General features: G+C 42.9%; 1 protein-coding gene across 11 annotated transcripts in view; it reads right to left on the bottom strand.

The window, feature by feature from the left end:
• The window catches only part of GULP1 (GULP PTB domain containing engulfment adaptor 1), a 2,063,281-nt gene that overhangs the window by 751,412 nt on the left and 1,288,011 nt on the right, over positions 1 to 23,858 (bottom strand). Inside the window, exon 1 of one of the 11 annotated variants that reach the window (XM_069615619.1) lies at positions 12,847 to 13,153. The exons of 9 other annotated variants lie outside the window; for them this stretch is intronic. The gene's annotated coding sequence lies outside the window, so the exon portion shown is untranslated. Of the gene's footprint in view, positions 1 to 12,846; positions 13,154 to 23,858 lie in introns of those variants that run through there. One more of the 11 variants, XM_069615626.1, reaches the window with a different exon arrangement.

Genomic DNA, 23,858 nt, shown 5'->3' with positions numbered 1-23,858 from the left:
GTGATTACAAAGACTGGACAAACGTACATGCAATGTTCTGATTTTCTCAAATGAGACAAACATCTGTGTTTTTGGTTGAGTCGCGCAGAAATATTTTTCAAAGCTAAAGGCTACTCTGCCCACTTTTGTAGCATCTATATACATTGCAGGGCCCTGAAGCCTTCTGATACGATCTCTTTTAATATTGCCAGCCTAGACTGCTGTAATAGGCCTCTGTAACTCTTATGGAGTTCCAGAATGCCAGCTATGGCCGATGCATACGATTCAAAAGGGGGTACTTTCCCACTGGGTGCCACCTGGCAGCACCTTCCTTTAATGCTGGCTGAAACCAAAATCCTTTTTATCCTAAAGCATTCACACTGTCTCCTGCAGGTGAGCTGCCCAGAAGCCTCACGACTGAGCAACAGTGAACTAAAATTAAAGGGGAAAAAAGAATTGCTTAAACAATGTTAGCTAGAAGATGACCACTAATTTAAGTCATCACTTGAAGCAATCATCATGGTAGTCAGTGCCTATCCATTGATTCTTAAAAGTCAATGTTAGCAGACATTTATGTGGGGTTCATTTAGTGACTGAAGTACACAATTGTATGATTCAGTTTATGTGGGTTTAACTATAGACTTAGCATTTCTTCAGTGCTCTGTTTAACACAACATATTCTACCCCATTTATCAGGAGGTAGACATCTTGACAAAGGGTTAATTGAATTTGCTCTGGTTAACCAAGTCATCATAACAGATGACTTGCCCAACATTGAGCTCGTGTTTTCCTGTGGAGTTTTGGCCAAAAACATCGACCAAAAGAAAATAACCTGTTGTACTTTCTATGTATTAGTGCAGATAGTTATACCTTTAAAAAGGGTTCTATGTGAAAATGTCCCCAGGAAAATGTAATCATTTGGAAACTTAGTCAGCAAAAAGTTAATTTAAAAAATATAGTCATTCAATACAAGCAATGCAAAGTGTGAAAATGTTGCCATTAATAAGGTCACCAAGAAAGACATTTTTAAATTAACAAAAGTACAATGCTCTAAACCTAAATATGACCCAATCTGGTAAAGAAACTTCCATATTCACACAAACTCCATTCCAAAACCTTCCCCTAACCCTTATCCTACCCTGAACTCTCACACAACACCAACCCTTAAGAGCGCTGATAGAGCATATTTCTCTTACAACCAAATTTACCTCTACACTTGTGGACCCCACCAAACCTTTTGTTTTTGTTACAGCATCCTGTCCTGACTTTTGCCTATGCAGCACAGCCTAGAGCTGCACTCCACTGAGCTTTCACTCATAGTTACGGGGACTTTGACACATCCTTCTTGCTAGTCAGTCTGAGAAACTATGTTTCTCTTAGTCTTTCAACATTATTGCCTCTTTTGGTAACATTTCATCATTGTTCAAAAGTACATTACAGTACCACACAATGGGGTCCTTATGTTTTCTGGTCCTAGTAATCAACTAAGGATTTTTTGGTGACTGTACAACGTACCTAGGAGTGGACTAATGGCAACAGAAGCTTTTTCATGTAATTTTATAACTTTTTTCCCCAAGCCATACCACACTACTGTGTTTGGCTCATTACTGTGGCTTGTGTCTGTTGTGGGAGAAACAGGGTGAAAAAGCAATGCTGTTTTGCTGCCAGACCAAAGTCCTCTTTAAAAAGGAACTTGTTCACCTTTAAAATAATGCTGCTGATGCTATATTCATCTGCTCTTTCTTAAACCACTGTGATTAATAAGGCCCCGACCATGCACATGCATATCCCCATTATGCTTCAGCAAAACCAAGCATGACCCCTGAATGACAGGCTCTGTTAAGCAAAATCTGAAAAAAAAGGCCCAAGAAACTTCACTTTCTACCGTGCATGGGAAAATACATCATGAAAAGCGGAATTTGTCATCAAAACATTCACAGCAAATGTGCCTGCCTGTGAAATCTGTCAAAATCTGGGTGCTGTACCAGCCGCCGCCTGTATGACAGCTGTCAGTAGATCGCATCATAAGGATTTAAACTTGTACCATTGAAATCTAATGTCTGAAAACTAAGTGACCTGTTATTGAGAGTAACCTACGTTGTAACTATTTAAATCCCATGGTTTAGAAGCTGGAATAAGTGTTCTAGCTGCTTGTTTTAAACCAAGAAAAAAACATGTAACAAAATGACATTGAATTTAAGCAGCCTCAAAACCACCCAACCAGTATGATAGCTTCCCCCCCTTGAAGGCCAGGAAATCACACCTCTGTGAGGATTAGATCGGGGTGGGGAAGATCTTGGGCTGCAGTGGAAGAGGACAATGGACTTCCTCTGGCTGAAAGGATATGCAGAGTGTGAAGAGTCATAAACGGCCTCTGCCAGAAGGAAGGGAGCGGAGATTGCTTCTGAGCTGCCAGAGCAGAAGGAGGCAGGGACAAACCACCATTTGCTGTTTAACAAAGGCAAAAGTAAATTTTTAAAAACACTGATAAATTACTGTGTAAAATTGTGAAAAATATATGAACAACAGATTTGTTTAAGTGATTTCTGGATGCACCGTTTAAGAGATGCCAGAAATCTGTGAGATGTTCTGGGAAGTAGTAGCAGAAAATATTGTTTACACCAAATGTATTTATGCCAAAAGCACAAAACTTCATACTCTTATGCCCATATGCAATGCACACAATTGTACACATTTTTTGGATAAACTAGATATTGTGTTCCGGCCAAAGGGCAGAATGCTATCAAAAGCAGACACAAGATCCGACAGCGACGAGGTTTGGAGGAATATCTGCCACACAAAATATGTGATTTATATATGTTATTGTTATGAAGATTGTACACATGTAAATATGTATTATACCAAAAGTAGATTTTATGTTCAAAGGGACAAGGGGAGGATTCTCTGGCTCATAAACCCACATCATCATGGTGACACCCTGGTTTCTCCTCCAATCAAGGGAGAGAAGAAACTCTAGCCACTCGCCTGCCTAAGGGGCGTGCTTAGGATAATTCTATACACACCCCATTTATCACATGCATAAAAAGAGACAGCTGAGGACTTAGAAATACACTCAGATCCAACCACTATCCTGATGCTGGCAGAGCACCCTGCGAGAGAACCATCTATTTTCCTTGCTCCCGACTCCAGAAACTTGGCAAGCAGAAAGGCCCATTCCATTAGTTGAACCATTTTCAACCAGGCCTTGAAATTCCAGAACCCCAGAAATCTAAGGGAACAAAAGAAACAGCTGGGCTGTGCTGTAACTGCTTTCCTGCTAACAATAATCCTTACCAGAACCAAAAGATTCAATCCAGTTGTACTGTGCTGTGCTGTGACCAGAGAACCATTGCAGACCCGATCGAGTCCTGTGCCGAGCTGTGACCAGAACCATTGCAGATCCAGTCCAATCTGGTGGGCCCAGCAGTCTGTCCCAGAACCAGAATTCCTGATCAGAATCCCTGACGTTACGTCTGAAACTCAGATAGTGAGTATCTATAGATAGGACTGTGTCACTAGCATATGTACTGTCCATAGTAATCCCCTATCCAAATCCATCATATCTTGTCTTCACAACCTGCATTGTTAGAAATCTTTTTGAATTGCCTGAACTCTCTATCTTATCCCTATCATCTTCCTTCTGTACTAGTATTGTTAAAAACATCTTTGTGCTGAATATTTCATCTGAAGAAGGCAAGCTCCTCAGCAGGCAGTTGCCCTGATCCAGTGGCTGTGCTCCCGTGTGGTATTTGCTTCTTCATAATCATCCCATAGTTTAAGAAATCCTGTTTGTCTTTTAAAAGTGTTTCCCTGTTTTTCCTTTCTTGCGCCCATCACAGAAAAATGGCCTCCACTAAAACGTGTATAACTTTCTCAATTGCTAGAAACGAAATTTCAACTTCTGCTTGTAGCTCTCATCCACAGCTTTCCATAGAACCAAAAACCGCATCTCAAATCCATATAGTTTTCCCACAATCGTGATTAACACACACAGAAAAGCTTGCTGAAATTGTCTTAGGAACTTTTTATAACATGTAAAACAGCTTTTCATTGCACCCGACCTCAGTTTTAAGTTTTCACATTGCTTTTTAGTGTCAAATCGTTGCTAGAGTTTGTCTGCAACTACCTAAAGCAGCTCCCATTAGAATTTAAACCATTTCAGCAATTTAAGCCATATTTAGTGTTTTACCCAATCCATTCTCAGGTAACTTTAAAACCATTTTGACAGTTTGCCAATCAATTCTGTTTCTCTCTCGTGTTGCTGGGGGGAAATTGGGATTGATATTTTGTTGGAATTCTGCATTCCTGAATACCTGCTCTCTTTCCTTCTATCCCTTTACGTTGCATATTTGGGGGTGGAGGGGCGCACAGGTGGAAATAGTAACCACATTACCATTTCATTGAACACACACACACACAAACATATTAATTCTGTGCTGCATTGTTTTTGCTCATTATTACTCCTTGTGATTAAAGAGATTGCTTAGTGTTACCTCGCCCGATTGGTGATTATTGTATAACCATTAAACGTAGTGTGATTATATTGTGAACTACATAAATAAATATTTTAACTTTGCAAACCAGCCTGATTCCTGGTTCAGTGTGACCGGGGGGGTTCCAAGAGAGGGGCGTGATATAAGTGGTACATCATTCCGAATAAATGAACTTATAGACACAAATAAATAAATAAGGATTTCAGTTGTGCATTACACGCTAGGCATTGACCTAGGTGAAGTGCCGGATCGAAATCACTTACAGTATCAAAGATCAGTATTTCAAAGGAACTCCAGCTATCTGGGTTATGTCAATTTCAGTGCTTCTGTGCTCAAACACACTCCTGCCGACAAGAGAAAATAACTATGGCTGCAGAACAGTGTGGGAATCTGATGGAGATGAAAAAACTGAATTCAAAAAGAAATGCCAGCTTTTCATCACACATGTACAAATGGGCTTTCCAGACAGAGAAGAAAAATGCCTGTTTTAAAAAGTACAACTGTTGAATGAAACCCTGCCCTTACCTAGCAATGTGAAGGGGATTGTGATGTGAAAATACAATGAAGGAAATGGTTCTATTTCAAAAAAGGTAGCAGGCGCTCCTCTCCAGAAAGAACATGGCATGATAACCTGTTCTGAGATGAGAGTTTGCAGCACACGCTTTTTGCTCACTGTACCTTTCACAGATGGGAAATACCCATTTGCATATCAGTCTTTGTCCCGCCCACATGGGCAGTCCAGCACCGAAATGCTATGGTAATTCCTCTCTGAACAAGAGTACCAAAAGCAACCCCATACACATGTTTCAGCCTTGTTGGGCCTCATCAGTGAGGTGAAGCTTTGTCTCTCTGAGCACAATGAGCAGGGAGTCCACGTCTGGTTGCCCCCAGGTAACTCAGGGTGACCAACCCCAAGTTCCTTGCAAATATTTCAAAAAAGGTAGCAGGCGCTCCTCTCCAGAAAGAACATGGCATGATAACCTGTTCTGAGATGAGAGTTTGCAGCACACGCTTTTTGCTCACTGTACCTTTCACAGATGGGAAATATCCAATTGCATATCAGTCTTTGTCCCGCCCACATGGGCAGTCCAGCACCAAATGCTATGGCAATTCCTCTCTGAACAAAAGTACCAAAACCAACCCCATACACGTGTTTCAGCCTTGTTGGGCCTCATCAGTGAGGTGAAGCTTTGTCTCTCTGAGCTCAGAGAGACACACATTCATTATGTATGTGTCCATTTCCAAGTATCATTTCATAACATTGCAAGGGGTTTAAAATCAAGGGGTTTTTCTCTCTTATTTGGGGAGGGAAGGTCAGATTTGGATTCTGTCTCCTGTTTTATTCCTGATTAGCCGCTGCTTCTGTTCATCCACTCAGAATTGATTAGTTGTGGGTTGAGGGAACATTGCAGGGGGAAATCCTAACTTGGGTGCTATCTTTCATAAACCAAAAAGTGCTCCTATTCCGCTGTGCTGTGTATCTATTCCACTAGAAGGTTAAACCCAGTGCATTTCTCACATTCTCATTGTAATTATCACCCTATTGGTGATTGCTGCCCCATATTAAAAATTGCATGATTCCTGTTGAATTTAAAAATAAATAAATAAATATTGCATTTTACCAACCAGCCTGGTTCATGGTCCATTGTGACCCGGGGTATTTGAAAAGGGGGTGTGATATGAGTTGTGTACCATCTCAAATTGAATCTGTATAATATAAAGAGATAAGCATTTCAATTGTGCGCTGCATACTAGGCTGAGACCAAGGTGCGCGCAGCCTGATTGAAATCCTCAACATTGTCATGGCCAAGCCACAAGGTCTTTTGTCAACTTGTTTGGCCATTTTGTCCGTTGGCCTTCCACCTGCAATTTGTGACTCAGGAATTCCTTATTTAGGCATGCAGTTGCCCACGAAAGCTGCCACTTTCACTGACTACTGCAGGTCACATATGTCGGGACCGAAGAAGTGGGCTGGGACAGACTGGCCCCAATCCTCACTACTGTTGCCAGGAGGTCTGGTGTGCATGAGAGCATGAGAGCCACAGTGGTCCCTGATTGGGCCACTGCTTTGGTGCATAAGTGGAGTAGATAGCCTCATTGACCGGTTGGGTGTGAGCACTCACCAGACTTGTGGATATGAGGAGGGGTCCTGAAGGCAGACCTGCAGATCAGCAACAGGTCCAAATTGACTCCAAAACCATGCAGACGAAGGTTGGCACCCTGAGCCCGCTGTTGTCCCAGTAGAGCCCTGCTTTGCACTCGATCTCTGAAGGCCAGCAAAGGTGCTTCAACCCCTTCAAGTTGTGGGATGCATTGACCCACTATGCTCTGCCCTGCAACATCACTGTGTGCTGGTGGCACCAGAACCAGCGACATGGCCGCAAAAAGCCCTATGTGCGCTAAACCCATGAAAATTGCACTGTGAAACCAGAAAGTTGCCTGTCAATCTACTTTAACTATGTCAGTGGTGGAACAGGGGACCCCACTGCTAAAATCTGTCATTAGGCTGCCCACAGTGTGAAAATGGAAAGTACATGAAAGGCAGTGCTTCATTGCAAGGAAACCCAGAAGTGCTCTGAAATCCGTTTTTCCTTGGTTGCTGAAATTACAAAATAATGGTTCTCAAACATCAGAAAAGACCCAACATCTTTGTTGGGTGTTACCCGTCACTTTATTTAAAGAATCCACATAAGCCCACAATGTCAGGAAAAGCACATTCCATCACAAGAATATCCACATAAAAAAGTGTGCTGGTCTGTAAAATATGTCAGTAATGGGTGCAGTACCGCTGGCCGTCTGTGTGACAGCTGTCAGTTAATTACATTGGAAGCTTAACTTATGCAGTTAAAATCACATGGTTGAAATTAAGGGCCTTGCTATCAAAAACAATATAGGATGCAACTATTTAATCTCTATGTTTAAAAAGACTGGAATTGGAGATATGTTTGCTTGTTTTGAAAATGTAAGTTTATTTTCATCAAAGAAAAATTTAAACAAAGTGTATTTTTAACGTCAACCTCTGATGCCAGTCACAGAACTTCAAAGCAAATTCCACAGCGTGCCCCAAACAAAAGGCACCTTCCTCCTGCTCTCTGCCCCAGGAACTCCCATTCAGGTGTTAATGGAGAGGGGAGGAGATTTGAGCTGCTGCTCCTGGGAAGAGACACAAGACTCCCTTGATTGAAAAGATATGCAGATGCAACTGTCAACAGAAACTGCTGCCAGAGGGAAGGGGCGGGGATTGCTCTTGACCCACCAAAACTTTGGGGGTGGGGACAGACAGTTATGTGTATTCTTAAAGCACAAGAAAGTATATTTTTGAAAAGCCTTGACAGAGGACTGTGCAAAATTGTAAACATTTGTAAAATGACAGTATTGTTAATATGAAAATTCTGGTCACATTTAAAACTACTCAGAACTCTGTGCTATGTTCACGGACATGACTACAGAATGCGTGGTTTTGTGGCAATTGTGGTGATGCCAGAAACATGAAACTTCACATGATTATGCCCAGATATCATGCACACATATATGTAAAAATGTGGACAAATCTGACATTGGGTACCAGACTAAAAGTGTGAAAAATTGCCAAATCTAGACCAAACCTCTCACCGAGACGGGGCTGGGATGAATACTTGCTCCACCAAATCTGTGATATCAATATGCTGTTGCTAGCACGTTTGTAAAATTGTAAATATGTCTTGTATGAAAAATATATTTCATGTGCAGAAACAAAGGGAAGGTTCTCCCTGGATCATAAAATACAGCGTCATCATGACACTCTGTTTTCTTCTCAAATCAGGGGAGAGGAAATACCCTAACAAATATAATCCCCAGGGGGTGTGCCTAGTAGAAGTCAGCACCCACCCTTTTAGAAAATACATAAATAGAGATAGCTTAGGACCTAGAGACACACACATTCACCCACCATCCGATTGCTGGCAGAGCACATTGCAAGAGAAATCCATATTCCAGAGTCCAGAACTTTGAAAGCAGAAAGGCCCATTTCCACAGCTGAACCCTTCTCAGCTTGGTCTTTAATACATCCTGAAACCAGATTTTACCCTCTAAGGGGAACCACAAAAAGAACAGCCTGGCTGAGCTGTGTTGCTTTCCTGCTACAAATTCTTGCCAGAATCCAGAGATCCAACCAAGTAGAGCAGAGCTGTGACAGGTTGCTGCGAACCAGAACCAACCCGTCAGATTCAGTCCAATCCCGCCGTGCTGAGTGCAAAACCAGAGCGCCTTGAGTCCAGTCCGGTGTGCTAGCAGAATTCCTGTCCAGAAATCTTTGACCAGATCCTTGACGGGTTCATTCCAAACAGTGGTAGTGAATATCCATAGCAATGGATTGTCACTAGCATATATCTTATCCATGAGTAATCCTATCCAAACCCATTCTATTATATCCAGAACTGCATTGTCGAAACTCTTTTGTCTTACCTGAACTTTTTTCTCATCCCTATAGTCCTTTGTATAGTAGTGTTAAAATCATCTATGCGCTAATATATTTGTTGAAGAGAGGCAAGCGTCTTGGCGGGCAAAAACCATCCACAGGCTTTGCTGGGCTGGTGGCTGTGCTGTCATGTAGTTTGTGGCTTCATAGTTTTCCTAGTGTAAAAACCTTGTTTGTAATTTTGATAAAGCGCAACCTTGTTTTACAAATTTTGACTCTTTCGGAAAAAAAAAAACACCTCCACAAAAACCTTCATAACTTCCACACCGTTTATGCTAGAAACTAAATTTAAGTGTCAAATTGAGGCTAACATCCTCAGCTTTCCAACTCCTTGTAGTTATTCCGCAATCGTGCTTGCCACGCACAGAAAAGTTTGCCGCAGATTTTTCGTTTGGCTCAAATCTATCACGGGTGAAACAGCTGTACATTGCATCCCACCTCAGAATTAAGTTTTCAATTTGCTAGTTACTCAATAATCATTGCTAGTGTTTATCTGAAACTATACAAAGCGGCTCCCACTAGTATTAAATCCATTTTAGTGAATTAAATCAATTTTCAGTGTTTTTCCCATTCATGCAAAGCCAACTTTAAACCATTTTTGACAAGTTTGCAATCATTCCTGTTTTTCTCTGTGTTTGCTGGGGGGAAATTGGGATTGATAGTATATTGTTGAACTCTGTATTCCTGAAACCTGTTTTCTCTCCTTCCAACTCTTTATATTGCATATTGGGGGATTGAGTAGTGTGCAGGGGGAAAGAGTAATCCAATTGCATTTTGATTGAGCCCACACAAAGTATTATTCTATGCTGCATTATTTTCCTATCATTGCTCCTTGAGATTAAAGAGATTTATTGTGACATCACCCCACTGGTGATCATTGTATAACCATTAAAGTAGTGTGATAGATATATATTGTGCAAATCCATAATTAAATATTTTAACTTTGCCTAACATCCTGCTTCCTGGTTCAGTGTGACCGGGAGGTGGGGGGGGGGGTTCAAAGATAGGGGCATAATATAAGGGTATATAATTCAGAAATAAAAGAACGTATAGACATAAATAAATAATCAAGGGTTTCAAATGTGCATACCACGCTATGCATCGACTTAGGTGAAGTGCTGGGTTGGGTGAAGTGCTGGGTTGAAATCACTTACAGAGTGGTGAGACCAATCACTCCCGATGTCACCTGGTTGCCCTGCAACAGAGGTTGATAGGAAGTGTTCTTGGGCCATCCAGTGGACTGTCCTGCTCGAACCTTGGCACCCATGCATGCGTGCTGTCACACCGAGTTTTGCATCAAAATTTTGGGGAAACCTAGCTTACACTGCAAAGCACTGTTATACCATTCCAGCTGCTTTGACCCATGAGAGAGAAGCGTACATCAGATTGCAAGGTTTGGGTTCCCTTGCATCATTGTGCGACAGTCACCAAAGTCAGTTTTCCTGTGTTCCTTTTGTTATTCAACCGAGATGAAAGATACAGCTACTGGTGTAAACTGGACATGCATCTTCACCTGCAGCGCCTGTGCCATTTGAAGCCAAATCCAGGGCGGGAAATCATTCCATTGGCGACCCCCTTCAGACCTTCCAAGTTGGACCAAAACCAAGCTAAGGGCGGTGAAAACTGAAACCACTTCCCATGGCCCCTTGTTAATCCATTATATTTTATGCACAGGGGATCCATTGTGGTCCTCTCTTTGGCTTGGGTAGCATCTGCTTCCAAAACGTCCTCCAAAATTTGGGAATAACTTTGTTCATCACAGAAGATCCTACTCTGGCACTTGGAACCTGTTTTCACCCTTCAGAATCCTGGCTCTAACTTTTTTCAGCTCCTTTGAAATTAGGCTTGGGGAGTCGGCCCGTTACCGGCCATGCCACCCCCCAAAGCAGGGGTGAAAACCATATGAGTATTCATGAGTTAAATTTGCAGCAAATGTATCCAAGTGAGAAATCATTTACGTATCCTGTGGTTATAATGAAAATCAGATTTGTAGGTCTGAGCATCAGAGTTGGGCAGCACTGGGTCAAGCACATGGAGCTGATATGCATGTATCAAGCCCACTAATCCAATACATTATCTTTATAGCGAGGTTCTCTTCGAACACAGATTGCTACCTACACCTTTGTGACTTTCCTGGTCTGCACCATTCATTTCTACTGATCAAGCCCCCCTGTTGTTATTCTTTAACAATCTGCTTTTTACCAGCAATTGTCTTCCTCTTCCTATCTTACTCAACCACTCCCCCTTCCCAAAAAAGTATCCTCCAACAACCAGATAGAAAGGTAAAATACCTATGTGAAAATAAAACATACAACCAATGGACAATGCATGCTTTATTGAAGTGGAATCACCAAAATAACAAGGGCCTGTTGCACGATTGTATAGCTCAGTTTCTGTGCCTGCTTTCATTGACTATCTTGAAACCTGGAAAAACATCAAGTTTACAATAAAAGAGTGTTTAAAATAAATAGTCATCTGTGTCATAGATCATTGGATGTCAATGCCTTTGATGATTTTGAGTGTTCGAGGGTCAGGAGATATCACCAGCTAATCCCATGCAATATTTTAGGTTTGTGGGATTATACAAATTAGTAAATCTCTCTCACACAAACACACTCAAAACATTTTTGGAATCATTATTGACCTCCTCTCAGCCAATCGAAATGCTTAGAAAGTATTCAATAACTACTGGTATTGACTACATTCTGAATATTCTCTCTTCAAAAGCAGACAGGGAAACAACAATGCAATTTCAAGGCAATATTTCTTTCAACAAGGTACTTCCAAGTTCAAAAGTACCTTTCTTTATGCAGCATCCTATTTAATACACCAAAGAGAAAACTAAACTATGGGCGCATGCTTTCACTTTCTTACAGAGAAATTGTTTACTTTTAGATGACAACTAATGAATGCACATGTTAAACTCGCTCCATTTTTAATGGGTTTGCAATTACATTTCTAAAACTATCAAGACAATCTTGCTATCTAAATATTATAAAATAAAGACACATTTATGTATTAACTTGGTTTGCCCATTTGCTTTACTCACAATTAATGCAACATGTTTTAATCACCACCTAAAGTTCAACCCTTATATTACTACCACCACAATGTGCTAATTGCCGTATAGACCTTAGGAGGGGTCACTACCGTTTGGGACAATGACCGTTCCACAATGGATGGCCCTCAGCGATCACCCAAGTTAGTCTAGTTTCCAGAAGGATAGTGATATTAAGCAAAACTCCCATCTGCCATGTCTCCGAATCACTTGTGTACTGCACCAAATGTTGAATTATTAATTTTTGGGAAGATCTCCTATAGCTTACAACAAAACCACTTTATCTCGACAACCCTCAAATCGAAGCCTTACACTGCTGTGCTGACTCAAGCCACTTCAGTTATAGGTTTTAAAGCACCCCTTGAGGAAATTCGTTATGTAGTTATCACCAGTGCATTCATCAGACTGTTTTCCTTCAGGACACAATCCACTTTTTCAGATGCCGTCCAAAAGCGGCCCGAGCATCGTTACATGTTGAGCCATATTTTCGCTTGCTTTCCTCAAGCGCACTGTGTCCCGCTAATTTAAACCTTATGTGGAAGGACGCAGCCAACCCTCATTTTTTTAACATTACTGTAGAGATACGTGAGCACCGAACGACTTTTTTCTCTGCCACAAAAAAGACTCAACCCGCTTCCCGAAACTTTAAGAAGAACAATAAGGAAGATGCCCGGGAGGAAACGCGATTCGCAGGCAGCCTTCGTCAGGAAGCCGGCGCGTGGTATGCGACCAACACGCAGATTCCTGAGAGAAGCTGGAGCGTGACGCGGTTTCAGACAGCCCCTATTCCTCGACACAGACTGTCGTGCGCGCGCATAACCCGAGTCGAAGATTCACGCATTAGAACATGTAATATTTACCTTCCCGTCCGTTAGTTTCACGCTGAGCATCAGCAAGCGACTGGTCATAAAGTTGAGCGGAGCTTTCTCTTAATCTAGACCAGTCAAATACCACAGAGAAGGCACGAAGTCGGGCTACTGGCGTACTCCGCTCGGCGAAACCGGGCAGGAACTCGGGGGCGGAAGTGTTGCTGCTGGGCTTAATGGCTTTCAGATGCGGGAGAGATGGCACTCGGAGCTGCGATGCAAAACGCAGCGCAAGTTATGGGTGGAACTCCAAGTGTGTATAGCAAGCCTACATGCCTTCCTGTGAGCCTGCTTCGGGAGCTGTGCCAAGCATTGCTGAATGTTTGAAAGTTTAGAGTACAAATGTGTGCATACACTCTGGCGGCAGACTCATTGAAGTGCAGTTAGTTTGTTGCACATGTGGAGCAGATGAAAAAGTTCAGGATGGAACTTTTGCCATAAAAACAAGTGGTTCGTGCGAAAGCAGTTATTCTGGCGCGTGAAGGCAGACGAATGATAGAAAAGACTGCGGCACGCGTGCTTCTAGGCGCTCATGGTCTGACTTTCTCACATTGCAGGCATCGCAAGTGGCCTTTCGCTTTTTTACACGTCTTGGAATCGCAATGGTCAAATTACGTGTATCATAAAACGAACAGATCATTTATCACCCATCCCCTTTATTAAAGCATCCTTTTTTATTGACATTGTATTGCTCTAGCTTCATATCAGGTGTTTTGGCTTCGAAATCCTTATGTACTCAGAGGCACTTGCAAACATCAAGACATTTTGCAAACGTCAAGACATTTAGGGTAGACATTCCAGACATTAAATTATTACAGCGAGGCATGCACAAGTTGCACACATTCATCCAGGTCCCAGCTGGCCCTCTGGTTTATAATCCGATTCCTGTTGGTGATCGAAAAGACTGATGGGCAATGAAAGTCCATTGCCGATGTTTACATCTCGCTAAGTGGCTGCTGCTGATGGTTAACCAATGTCAAAATGAGGGGAGACTGCAGACACTGTGTGCTACCATATGCTGCTGTGAACAACAACTAAAAAAACTGTGGGCCTCATCACGATTTGGGCGGTAGCCCTTAAATGTGGTGGTAACAGTATTACCCGCGCATTTAAGGGCTGTCCTTATCACAAGTTGGGCACTAAATGGGCTGTTTTACCCATTCCCATTTAGCGCCCCGTTTTCGCTGGAATTACGGCTGGCTGTATTGGTGCATGGTATTTGCCCCAAAAATGCCCCACCCAAAGTGGAATAGGGATTTACCTTTAATGCCCAGCACTAATAGCACCGGACCAATTGGCGCTAACGCAATTACAGTTGGACGGTATTACAGCCAGCATACCGCCCAACTTGTGATGAGGCCCACTGTCAGTGGTGCTGGGCCACTCTGCAGGTTTGTTCTTGCTAACTCCAGGTCAGAATGGTGTATCCATTATATGACATAGGAAACGGCAAGGCGGTTAAACACAGAAGTCACCACATTTCACACACAGTGAGACTGCAGTACCCTACCTTCACCTCTCCATATCTCTAGAGATCCAAGAGATTTCGGGGAAAGATTGTTTCTGCTTAAGGTACATTCTCGGCTTTCGCCTCAGACTCTATGGGCCTGAATCATGGAACCTTTAGCATGGTGCAAAGTGACTTTACACTGCCAAAATGCACCCTGATTCACTGAGCGGTGCATAGTGTATTTTTGCTGTGCAAAGTCACTGCACAAGTACTCTTTGAACCATAATTTAGGCCCATTTAGTACGGTGCAGAGTACTTTTGCAGTGCAAAGTGACTTTGTGCTGCAAAAATGTACTTTGCACCACTCTGTGAATCAGTGTGTTTGTTGGCAGTGCAAAGTCACTTTGCATCAGTACAACATGACTTTGCATCGCATGGAAAGTTCCATACATCACGCCCATTGTGTACTTTCCCTCTGCAGAAGTTGGGAAGTATTATTTTCGTTCTAATGTATGATGGGGTGCAAGGCCTCAGGCAAGATGGCAGGAGACGGTGTTTTACTTTGGGGAGGTGGAAATTGGGTGGTCAGGTTGAGATGGCATGATAAAGGAGGCGTAAAGAATATGTATAGTTCATGTTATGAATGTCTGCAAATGGCATTTCACAACTATACAATTGTTTTTACGTGGGGACAACACAGAAGGTGTGTGAGGAAAAGGTTCTAGGGTTTTAGACACAGCCTTCAATTCTGATATGATGTGATAGTGCATTTATATAGCACCTATACACAATGTGTTTCAAAGCGCTTCAAGGCAAGGGAGGGAACAAGTGAAAATACAATGACATTCTTGCAGGCCATGAACAGTAAGGATGTGTAATTAACTATGCTACTTGGCCTGACAACATTTCAGATAGTGCAAGAGCTAATACATAGATAAGGAAGGGAGGGGAATTATACATGGGAAGGTATGGGGAAGGGAAGGGAACATTTTTTGTGGTGTTGTGAGTGAACTCATTGGCAACTCAAGCTACTGTGTAGCTTGATTATTGGAATATAAACTGCAGATGTTACACACTGTGCACCTAAGGTATCCAAATAATGAATATAGGCCACAGCTTTCACAATGCAGCCTCTGATCAAAATAACCTTATCACGGTCCAAAATATAGATCTGTGTATGATGAAAAGGCTTTTCAACTCTTTGATTGAAATGGGTTACCACACCTTAATGCATTCCATGGGACTATGCACATACATCTTAATAGCTTTGAAAGTGTTCATTTAGGGTTTTAGCCTTCATCAAGCTGCCCTTCTTTGTTCCGCTCTGCAGAGGCTGACACACATGTGCGTCCTAATCTGTAGCTACTTGCTACCTCCTTCCATTCTTTTATCTAGGTATTTTCCACATATTGAGGCTTCAAGGTGGGGGTGATGGTTTGCAAATATTCCCTAAGGAAACATCAGATTTTACAAAACTAAAAGCTTTCACTTTAAATGTACACTTACCATACAAAGGTAGACCTCTTTAAAAAGGGCTACATTATCATCAGCCTAGTTTACCATGCTATCAGCTCTTTGGTGGGGGGCTGTGAACATGTTTGGAGATAAATGAAGTTCAAGGTGGCGTTTATGTTATGTAACCTCAGTGATAACACTAGGGAACGCACTCATTGGAATGTGCACTGAACTCTCTACCGCACTGCTGCCTCAGATGGTTTTCCCAGCTCGAAGGAAGAGGGGTCCAAACTTGATTTCCAAAGAAGCCCCCACGCACCCTCAGGCATCCATCCACAGCCTCCGCTCTATACATCAGAGCCATGTGAACTGTGCCCACACTGTGTTTGCTCAACGTCTGACAAAGAATTCCAAAAATGTCCGACAGTCATGAGCACAAACCACCTGTCATTCAGTGCTGCACTGACAAGTAAACTTGCTCCGTGCAGTCTACAGCCTCCGAGGGACTAAGTCATGGACGTCATTTAGGGGTCGGCAAAGGTCGCACCTGTGACCACTGACGTATCCTTTTCTACCCCTGTGGTCTCCCTTGATACCCCTATAAAAAATACATTTAAAAAAAACACCTATTGGTTCCTTTTTTTTTTTGTTTTTATTAAATTGAGGCTCCTGGGCTGTGCCAGGAGCATGTGGCTATTTGTTTTTTAAGTGTCTTATTTTCTGATAGCTATAGCCATTAATATAGCTCATTAGCTGCTGCAATGTGTGTGTGATCTGCAGGTTCGACTCCCGGGAAGGTGAAGTCAGCCTTTCATCCTGCTGATGTTGATAAATAAATAACACAGGTCGGGTAATATTGTATGCATAATTGTTCTATATGAAGCGCTTAAGTGCTATATATTAACACATCATTAGCGTTTGGCCTTGGAGGTCTGCTTGCATTCACAGTAATTTGGTAATATGGGCCTATACACGCAAATATTAAATATACATATGGTGATCCATTCTTGTATAAATGTATATCACTTTACAGTGATATAGTAACCATATTTTTAGTAGTGTACTTGGAAACACTGCTATGTGATACCACTTCCCGTTTGGTCAAGGGGTGAAAGGTCGTGTTCCATCACTTCCTGTGATGTCACTTTGGGAGGGGGCCAAATGACATCACTTCCTGTGAAGTCATCAGAGGTCGAGGTCACGGGTTGTGTGATGTCACTTCCCTCAACCCTCACTACCCCTGGAAGTTTGATGAAATGACGTCCCTGGACCAAGCTGGGTTCGCAGTTGGCTCAGGAGTGGACTACATAATTGTATTAAGTTGTCACTCTCCTCTCTTCACCAATGGGTCAGGGGCAGACTCTGATACAGACGATACTTTATTAACTTATCTACACACTGGTGGGAATAGCTGTATGTAAACAAAGGGCTGTTCAATAGCCAACCAGATGTGCACAGTTACTATTCAGCCGCAGGTCTGACAGCCCATTCATTTGAAAGTGTACTGACGAGAACTCAGGTGCTGCAAGTCACAGGTGTAAGCCATGGAAAATCTTCTCCGTTTTTAGTTGGCTTTAGATTCAATAAATTCAGGTCCGTAGAACTGGATACTAGTAAGAACACCAGTGCTACAAACTATCACGATGTGAATGCACGCACAACTGTCATCTTTATGTATTTCTAGCATGACAAGTGCACAGACCTGCCTTTGCATATGGTCTGATTTGAGGGCAAGGTGTTTCTAAGGGAACTATAATACATTGCATTGAGACATAGGCCTTTTTCAAATGCAGGCCTACTACTACTTGGCACATTTAATCACGTGGTCGATTGTCTTGGAGGCAGGCAATGCAGAACATAGTTTGAAGTTGTCTTTCGTCTGCACCCCAGTACACTTCTTTACTCACCACACATGGCAGGTTTCTCCCGGTGCAGGCCACGTCACAGTAGTATGTGGCCAGTGCTTAGAGAAATCTGGGCCTTCCAGTGAGTGTGGGTCACAGGGAGCATGGAGGGGGGCTTCACCTTGTACCCCGCTCCCGTGCAGTCAAGTTGCTCTGCCAGGCACAGCTCCAGTACAGCAACTTTGCTTGGCCATGGTTCCCCTCTCCCACCAACCTCCCTGCTACTGCAAATGGAGGCAAGGTGGTGGGCAGGGCAAACTCATCACGTGTCAGTGGCAGCAGGCATGTGAACTGGTTATTTATAGCAATGCTTGGCTTGGCCTTCAGAAAATTATTGACTAAGGCATTTGATGACAATAACTAGACATTACTTGAGTACTTGATACTGCATGGCCAGTCTTATGAATGGGACATGTTTCTGCTGGGCATGTGTCCAAAATCCCGGACAAAAGGGAAATTAAAGGGGCATTGAATGGAAATCCTTCTCAATGTAGCAAGTGCATGGATCTTTGAGGGCATTCCTTCGCAATGGGGCATGCAGCCATGAATTGCAATCTATGGAAATTTGTGCGAGTACCGGTACAATATTATTATCAATAAACGGGTGGTGCATTCAAAGGCCCCACAAGGAAGTCCCTTTCACATGAAAAGCAGGATTTTCCAATACTATCACAAAAAAAACGGCTATGCATGTGTATTTGCAGTTTATATGTCAAAGGTGTACCACTGCTAACAGGAAAAATGTCAGGAAAAAAGACATGGGCCCTCATTACGACCCTGGCGGAAAGGGGTTTACGCCGGCGTAAACCATGGCGTACCTTACCGCCTGAGTACGAGTTCCCCTAGCGCCATGGTGATTTTAACGCCTGCTTTTTGCAGGCGTTAAAATCTATGGCGCTAAGGGACCTTGTTGTTAATTACGCCACCGTAATTTACGGTGGCGTAATTAACGCCTTCCCCACTCCCATTATGCCCTATGGGGCCAGGAATGGGAATGGGGAAGGGTAAATGGGGATTGGGGACTTACCGCCCCGCCAACCTCGGAATGGGGCGGTAAGTCCGCCAACCCCCATGGCGGAGTTGGCAGCTTAGCGCCATGGACCATGGTGCAAATTGCACCATGGACCTCCGCCAAGGTCGTAATGAGGGCCATGGTGTTGTCGGAATAGAAAATATATCGTGTCTCCTATTGTGGAAAATATATTTAATATTGGCCTACCCCAAGTTGCTTGAAAGTCGCTTGCGAGAAAATATGCGTTGCAAGGTCCTGTAGGTCGCCATTTTAGGTCAAACCGCCATTTTAGGATTTGTGTGGAAAAGTCACCCTGTGAGCTAAAATGGTGGACGATGTCATTGCAAAATACAACATGGCCGTCTTGACCTATGTACATCGCTAATGTGTAATCTGCCTGCAGGCTACTTGTTGAGGTCACGAACGGAGACCTCGTCCTACGTTGACCTATGTGTAAAACAACTACTCGCGCAATGAAACCAATCCACGAGTATATATTATGATAATGTATTTACATATTGGACAAAGAACATCTGTTTTACTACATTGTATTAATGTTTAGGAAGACCTGCAATACGAAACTTTAGAATAAACAGTTTATGCATACGCTTATTGTCACATGTAATAAAAACAAACCAGTTAGATGCGGTTATTTGGGATTCGGCAACAATCCCTAGAATTGGTGATGTACAAAGTGGAATATTAACCCGAAGTGAGGCTGGACATAGTGCCCACAAAATGTATAAAATGCAAATGCATTCTAATGTACAGCGTCTCTCACTGAACACACTGAACCACGCTGGAGTTCGTTGTGTGGTACTGAGGGCCGATAGCTATCTGACTTTGCACTGTTTTTGTAATTGAATTCAGTAGAGAATAAAGTACTTTGTATGTTCCTTTGTAACCCGTGTTCGGTGTATTTCCTTTTGGGGTACTCAGCCTCGATATTTTGTTTCTGTTTTCACAGTTGGCGCCCGAATAGGGACCCTCAAGATTGATGCCGGATTGTTGAAGGTTGACACACGCTATCGGACCGGGATTGGACGGTGTGACAAAAAGTAAGGGGCCTCTGGATGAGATGCGACACCTCAGCAGCGCTGCACGATCCAACCCCTGGACGACTAGCCTGTGGTCTGAGACGGCATCTTGACGAGGGTCCACTTATCGAGGCGGGCAGATTTGCCGAAATCACCATACACGAGGTAAGATTAGTTAGGTAAGATTCTTAGAAGTACCAATCGGTCCTCCTTAGGTTTGGCCAGGTGAGTCGTGACCCGACTCTTAATTTAACCCTGGCAATTTGAATTTTGGCGCATTGTATCTGCAGACACAATTATTGACCAGGTAACACCAAGAATTTGAGATATGCCTGGGAAATTTTCTACCTGCTTTAGGGCATTATTCCGCAGTGATAGACAATCTTTGGAATTTAGCCGTCCCGCACCACAGGAGGGGTCGCCGGCATGTACTATGTACTGTAAGCATGGCATTGGAAGTATAGTATTTAATGACATTTGGCACAGACAAACCAGACATGCCTCCGAACTTCAGTGGCCAATCAATGGTAGTTTTGAAATCCCTCGTATTGAGTATTTAGAGTCAATTCTTTTAAAGAAAAATGCTAGACCTGCAGCATTTGATGTTTTGCAGAATTGGAAAAAAGAAGCATTGCAGCAGCTTAAAAGGAGAGAAAAACATGCGCGCCGTCATAAGACGAACGCCGAAAAGGCATGATTGTATGACCAAGATAAACATTCTGAATCGACTAGGAATATGGATAGGGCTTTCTCACTTGGAATTCAGAAAATCTATCCTTCCAAAGACCTCCATGCTTCCGATGAATTCATAGACAAATTGTTAAATGAACGAAGGCCTGGTGCCTCTGCGCCACCTCCGTATGTTCCTCTTCCTGCTGCTTTGCCTCTTCCTCCTGTTATTCCTGCTGTACCTGCTGTTGTTCCCGTTGTTCCTGCTCCTCCTAATGTTCCCCTTCCTCCAGCTCCTCCACCTCTTCTTATCGCACCAGTTACAGTACCTCCATTGAATTTGCCTGCTCCCTCTCTTCCAAGTGGTCCTGAGCCGCTTGTAGTCGATCAAGGTGCATGGTCGAAGGTTGTCTCGCAATACTGTACCACCAGTGAAGAAAAGTGATTTGATTGCATGGGCTAAGCATTGTATGGAGAGGGATGACCAAGCTAATGTTTTTGCCACACTTTGTAATATGGATCATTTTCCTGAGAAAAATGTTTTTATTGAAGGTTTAGGGATTCATTTATGTGTAATGTGGGGATAATTAAATAATACAGATCTCCCGCAAGGGTTAAGGGATCTAAATACTTTAGCGTTTTCTAGAGACACTGTGGAGAAAGTAAATGAGCATGTCAAGAGGTTATTTGGGTACAGAAACGAGTTAGAAAAGTTGCAGAATGAGGATGACGAGGGGGAAAGTATGTATGTGCAGAAACGGTTCCTTCCTTGTCGTAAATCGATATCTGAGGAAGCACGAATTTGTACGAAGGACGCGCTTAGATGGATTTCAGATATGTCAATAACTCCAGTTGAAGTATGACACATATAGTTAGTATACACCAGAAATGCAGAGGAAAGTGATACAGGTAATGATAGAGTACCTACAGGATGATTGTGTAAAAAGAAAGATTAGTTGTCCCACAGAGTTATTGAGTATTTATAAGAGAGCTTTTTCACTTGACACTTCTTCGACTGCTTTAGCGCTCGACTTAGCTCTGTTGCTTAGGAAGCATTCAGAGTCACCTACTTCTCAGTAGCATATGAGAGAGGTTCCTCTGACATTTGGGAAGTCTGAGGGTGCTACCGAGTTCTTTAATCGGTCCGAACAGGTATTCTCGGATTTCAGCGGACAAGACCTAGGCACAGAGTCTGGCAAAAGGTTATTTGTGGACACATTTGTGCGTGGATTGCTGCCTGACATCCAGTCACAAATTATGTCTCCTGAGAGCGCTTGGCAGGCGAAGTCCCAATCAGAACTACTGCACATGGCTCAGTACTATGAGAATCGTGTCAATAATGAAAAAGATAGTGTTGAAAAACAAAAAAGTTGATTTGAAGACTAAAGTGCTACTACAACAAATTGTTAGAGGCCCCAGAGGGGGTAGTTCTCAGATTAGAGGTCAGTATGTCCCGCAAGGGAATGTGCCCTTGGGTCCTGTGAACATTAACCAGTGCTCCTATTGTCGTCAAGAGGGTCATTGGCGTGCACAATGCCCCCTCCTTCGACAGAGGTCGAACAACACATTTGGGAATATGGGTAGATGATCCAGAGGTCGCCTGGGTGTAGGGGGCCCTGGTAGAGGTCAGTTTACACAGGATCCTCAGCAACCTTTTTCACAGGATAATCAGACTCCGAATGTGGATAAGAGGAACATATTTGATCATCCTTCTGCTGCATATTTATCTGAAGAGCTTCCTTTTGATGACATTCTGTTTCGTTAGGATTGCCCGAAGGAGGGTTTGGAACCTACACCTATTCCCGTCAATCAGAAAGGTCCCTACGTTGAAATGGTGGTGGGAAATAGGAAACATCAGTTTTTGATAGATACTGGAGCACAGAAGTGTTCCATTGATCATTCACGGGTTCGAAACATTCCACTGTCAGGGCAAACCAATGTTTCTGTAGGGTTTTCTGGCACACCAGTTGTTTGTCCGGTTTCTTTGCCTGTACCCATTTCTTTGGGTCCCTTTGCGGACCACTGTCCATTTCTGTTGACTTCAAATTGTGGAGAGAACTTGCTGGGGTTGAATCTGTTAAAAGGATTAAATGCACTGATGTATTGTTCTTCTGATGGAGTGCGCTTGACGATTTCACCACAGCAATTTTCTGTCTCGCATTTCTTGACTAGACTTTTGCCGCCAGAATTCATTAATGTACCAGATAGCTTATGGGCTGTTGAAGACAATGATGTCAGTGTTTTACAGATTGAACCTGTTAAGATAGTTTTGAAACATGGAATTGAGCTGCCACACATTCCCCAGTATAAGATTTCAGTTGAGGGCGAGCGAGCTTTGAAATGCATTGTTTCCGATTTTGTGCATCGCGGGGTGATGGAATTTCAGGAAGTTTATGCAATAGTCCGATTTTGCCCGTGTACAAAAAAGGTGATAATGCAATTCCATTCCGTTTCATAATTGATTTACGTGCCATTAATAAGGTCGTCGCTCCGCAATTTCCAATTGTGCCTGATGTGACGACAATATTAACCATGATTCCAGCTACAGTTACTTACTTTAGTGTTGTGGATCTAAAGAATGCTTTCTTTAGTATTCCTATACACAAGGATAGTAGATACATGTTTGCGTTCACCTTGGGGGGACGCTCGTTCACATTTACTCATGCACCTCAAGGGTACACAGAGAGTCCTAGCATCTATAGTAGGGCTTTGAAAGAACAACTTGATACCCTTGAATTGCCCTTTACTTGTACATTGCTTCAGTATGCTGATGACTTGCTTTTAGCTGCTGACCCTGAGAGCACCTGTAAGGAGGGCACTGTGTTATTGCTTATCCATCTAGCTAAGCATGGTCACAAAGCTTTGCTTAAAATGTTTCAATATTGTTGCCAGGAGGTCACCTATTTAGGCTATCTCCTGTCAAAGGAGGGAAGAAGATTGACACCTGGAAGAATAAAACACATTTCTGGCATGTCTGTCCCAAATACACAGAAGGAAGTTAGAGCCTTGATAGGTATGGCTTTTTACTGTAGGTTGTGGATCCCAAATTTTTCACTAGTGATCAAACCGATGTTGGCTTTGACAAAGAAGGGCATTTCTTCGCCATTGCCATGGAACGCGGAACACCAGCAATCGTTTGACTTGCTTAAAACTGCATTATGCTCAGCACCAGTTTTGGGCACACCAAACTACGAAAAGGCCTTTGTGTCATTTGTGCATTAATGTGATGGATGTGCTTTGGCTGTATTAATGCAGGAACATGGAGGCAAGAATAGGCCGTGCGGTTACTTTTCTTCCGCCCTTGATCCTGTAGCATGCGCTTTGCCAAGATGTTTGCAAGCTGTCGCTGCTGCTGCTGCGTCTGTAAAACAGAGTGAGGGAATGGTTCTAGGCCATGATCTAACCCTGATGGTGCCTCACTCTGTAGATGTTCTACTGAACCGAACTCAAACGCAACACCTCACTTCTGCACGGTTGAC

The sequence above is a fragment of the Ambystoma mexicanum genome, chromosome 9 (assembly GCF_040938575.1).
Source record: "Ambystoma mexicanum isolate Mex_15411 chromosome 9, UKY_AmexF1_1, whole genome shotgun sequence".
In the NCBI taxonomy this organism is placed as follows: Eukaryota; Metazoa; Chordata; class Amphibia; order Caudata; family Ambystomatidae; genus Ambystoma; species Ambystoma mexicanum.
This window is presented reverse-complemented; position numbering and strand designations above follow the sequence as displayed.